The sequence below is a fragment of the Pteronotus mesoamericanus genome, unplaced genomic scaffold, assembly GCF_021234165.1.
Source record: "Pteronotus mesoamericanus isolate MK-2021 breed Mesoamerican mustached bat unplaced genomic scaffold, CSHL_Meso_final contig_214, whole genome shotgun sequence".
In the NCBI taxonomy this organism is placed as follows: domain Eukaryota; kingdom Metazoa; phylum Chordata; class Mammalia; order Chiroptera; family Mormoopidae; genus Pteronotus; species Pteronotus mesoamericanus.
Genome location: NW_026555089.1, coordinates 239366 through 243423, shown reverse-complemented (window position 1 = coordinate 243423; position 4058 = coordinate 239366).

Genomic DNA, 4058 nt, shown 5'->3' with positions numbered 1-4058 from the left:
CCGACGGGCTCCCTGGGAAGCAGCTGAAACAGCCCCTGGGAGGCCACCTTGGGGGAAGGGACAGAAGGGGCGGCAGCCCCCCACCCCTACCCCACAGCCGGCAGAGGCGCACCAAGCACAGGAGGGCCACGGGCCAGGCAGCGGGACGGGCACCAGCGGCTCTGCCAGGGGGCTTATCCCGCCTCTCCATCAGCCACGCCAACGCTCCACCCCGGGGAGCAGGGGCAGGAGGGTAAACGTCCACGGCCTGGAGCACGGCCCATCGCCCGCCGAGCGGCGCGGATGCTCTGAGGTGCCCGTGGCCCGGCCGAGGGCAGCTGTTCGGGGTCTGGATTTATCTGAGCCCTGATTTCACAGGCAAGAGGCCCCTGGGAGCGCTGGCGCCCTGGTACACGGCGCGGCCCCACCCGAGGTCCCTGACCGGACGTCCTGCGCAGGCAGGGTCTTGGAGGCCGGCGCTGAGCTGGGGCCACACCCAGCCCCCACCTCGGGGGCCGCCCCGCATGTTCGCAGCTGGGCCCGGGCCCCACAGGCGCCCTGAGGACCTGAGGCCAAGCCCACTCGTGCCCCCCAACCTGTGCAGGAAACAGGGACGACCAGGCGGCTCACCAGCCCTGGACACGCTGACCGGCAGGTAGCAACCCGTTCCAGGCTCCCGGGAAAGCCCAGTAACGGCCGAGATAAGAGGACACCAGTGGCCCCGGGCCCCTGGGAGGGGCCCCGCCTGCCGGCCAGCGCTGTCCCACCGCCACCCGGGGCCTCGTTAAACACGCCCGCTGCCCTGAGAGGAGGTTGGGACGGAAAATGCCGCCTGACCGCTGATAGCGCCAGAGGGCGGGGCCGTCGCCCGTGTCTCCGCCACACAGAGGATGGGAGACCACAGGCGTGAGCAGGTCCGGTTCCGAGAGCGGGGTGGGGGCTCCCCGAGCGGGGGAGAGTGGGGTCCCGGATGCGGGGAGCGCCCCAGCCCGCGGAGTGCGCCCCCTGAAGGGGCAGCCCCGGCCTTGCCCAGGCCCCGCCCCCCGCAGCATCTCCGGGCAGACACCGCCCCCCGGCCCCGGTCGATGGCCCATTTCAGCCCCTTTTGCCATCGGTTACATGAGGGTGGTGGCCGACCCCTCCCAAGACTTGTCACCCGTGAGTGTCCTGAGTCATTCTGAGCTGAGCGGCTTAAACCACAGACACGCACGGTCCCCATCCTGGAGGCTGGAGTCTGAGGCCCGGGTGCGGGCAGGGCCGGCTCCCCCGGGACCTCTCTCTCCTGGGCCTGCCGACGGCCTTCTCCCCCCTGAGTCCCTACAGGGCCCCGCTGTGTGTGTCTGTGTCCCCATCTCCTCTGCGAGGCCCCCAGTCGCACTGGATTACGACCCAGCCCCGTGACGGCCTGGACCGGGACGGGCGTGGGGGATCGCGGGCGGGGGGGGCCCCGGGCCAGCGCCGCGACCCGCCTGTGCAGAGCCCTGCCGTCTTGATGCTGTGCGGGCGGTGGACGCTCCTTCGAGCTCCGGACGCGGGCCCTTCTCGGTCACACGCACGGAAATCGCCTTCCCCGTCTTTGACTGGTATTGTCGCTTTGTTACGCGTCCTTTTCCAATACAGTTGCTAAAAAGTCATCAGTCAAAGGGATCCGCCTTGACTTCCACGGGGCGGCAGTTTAGAGACTGGGTCAGGGAACCCTCCCTGAGCCCCGGCGAGTGCGGCTCCATGGACTGAGCGCCGGCCGGCAAACTAAAGGGTCACAGGTTCGATTCCCAGTCAGGGCACCTGCCTGCGTTGCGGGTCAGGTCCCCAGTAGGGGAGAGCATGAGAGGCAACCACACATCGGTGTTTCTCTCCCTCTCTTTCTCCCTCCCTTCCCCTCTCCCTAAAAATAAATTTTTTTAAAAGAGAAAACGCGACGCGACCCGCGTTTTCCCCGGGGCTTTCTGGGCCTCTGTCCAGGGATCCTGCCCTCAACATCGGCGGAGCGGCTCGCCAGCCTGCAGGCTCCCCCTGCTGGCCGCCTGCAGTATTGCATGCCCCGGCCCCCTTGGCCGCCAGCAGCCTGGCGACCATTCACTCTGAGGGTTCAGACGCCCCGCAGGTCCCTCCGCAGGACGAATGAGGTGGCAGAAGCTCCGCACCGCAGTCCTCCTGCCGGCGTCCCCCCTCCCTCCCCGCCGGCTCCGGACCTGCACAGCGCGGACGGGACGGGCAGCCCAGGGAGCGGGGCGGCTGGGAGACCCCCCTTCTCCGAGCTGGCGGACCCTCCGAGGGCCTCCTCCCGGGCGCCCTGCCTTCCCCAGGCTCCGGCATCGGTGTTCACAAGCGACACGTGTGCCGTTTTCCTTCTTTGGGCGGCTCTGGAGTGCCCCCCGCCCCGCTCCCAGCTCGTCCAGGGTCAGGGGCGAGGCGGCGGTGCTTCCCCACTCTGCCCGCCGCCCCGGACCCTCTGCGCGGCGGGTCGCAGCCGTTGCACCCCCGGGTCCTGCCTCCCGCGGGCCCGCGGGTGACCTCTCGGGGCTGCGGGGGCGGCAGCCACCGTGACATTGAGTGGACACAGGACATGTGCTTGTGCCCTGGCCCACCCTCTGGCCAGGCTCCGGAACGATGTGACCGTTGCATGGACAGCTGCCTGCTTCCAGGGCAGCAGAGGACCGGCGGGGCGGCGTCCGCACCAGCCTGGCCGCGGTCAGACACAGACAAGCCAGGGTGACCGCCGCGTGCACGATCGCGAGCTGCAGGCACGTGGGGAACGACCCGGCCTTCGTGTCGGACGCTGCCGGGGAGCGGGGGGGGGGGGGGGGGGGCACGCCCCAGCGCCGCGGGGCGCGCGCACCGGCTCGCTGTCCGGCAGCTTCCCGCTCAGGGGCCAGACGCCTGACTGCTCTGTCCCCAGGACCGCTGTGCGGTGCTGCTTGGCACACCCGCACGGGTGTCTTTCTGTGGGGGCACGTTTTCCTTCGTCGCGCCTACCGCGCGGAGCGTGGGTTGCAGGGAAGGTTTACACTTCGCTGCCTAAGACTTTGCTTTCCGCCGCTGCCGTCGGAGCCCAGGCCCCTCCAGCAACACCCCGCTGCCCACGCCCGCGCCAGCCCTGGGCTTTGTCTGCGAGGTGCGCCTGCGGACGCGGGAGGTGGCCGTGACTCTGTCTCTGAGGTGCGTGAGCAGGCTTGTGCGGCGGCTGTCGCGCTGACTGCCCTTTTGCGGGCGTGCTGGCCAGTCGTCTGTCGCGGGCGGTGAGGGAGGCCTTGCCCTGCCCCCGCTGAGCTGTTCGATGCATTGTGGTTGAGTTTGGGTGTCCCTTTTGTATTCTGGATATGAACACCGTTCCAGACACATATTTTGCAAAATTTCCTTCCAGACTGTGCCTTACCGTTTTGGTAACTGTCTTTCAAAGAGCGGAAGTTTTAACCTTAACGAACCCTGTTTTGTTGCGCAAGCTCACAGACGCGTCCCCAACGCAAACACGTGTACACCCTCCCACACACGCAGGCGCGCGCACGTCCGCCCGCCCCCAGCAACGGGGCAGCAGGGGCCTCCGCAAGCGGAGCGCCCGGCAAACAGCCCTGAGGGGAACCTGAGGGTCCGCCTCACACTTCCGGGGCGGGAGGGCTTCCTGGACAGGCTGCCCGCCTCGCAGGGACCCGACCGGGGCGCTGCGCCCGCAGGAGCGGGACGGGGTGGGACGGGGCTTTCTGCGCAGCCCCGGAGAAGGGCGTCACCGGGCGCCACCTCCTGCCCGTGAAGCCCGCCAAAGCCAGGCCAGGCACACGTGCACAGCCACCCCCGGGTCCCGCGTGCGGAGCCCGGCGACTGGCCCCACGGGGGCGCGGGGCCCCTCTGGGCCTTCTGGACCCACCGACTCCGCAGGGAGCAGCCCGCCCAGACGCCCGGCGCCCACTGAAGCACACCCACACAGCGTCTCTGCCTGAGTTTATTTTGAAAGCGGGGATGTGAACAAAGGCTCCGAAAATAAATATCCACCGAGAGAAGCCAGCGTAGGAAGCAAGGGAGCTCAGAGGGTCCGCGGGTCGGGGATGCGGGCGGTGGGGGGGCCTGGGCGGGGGCCAGCCGGC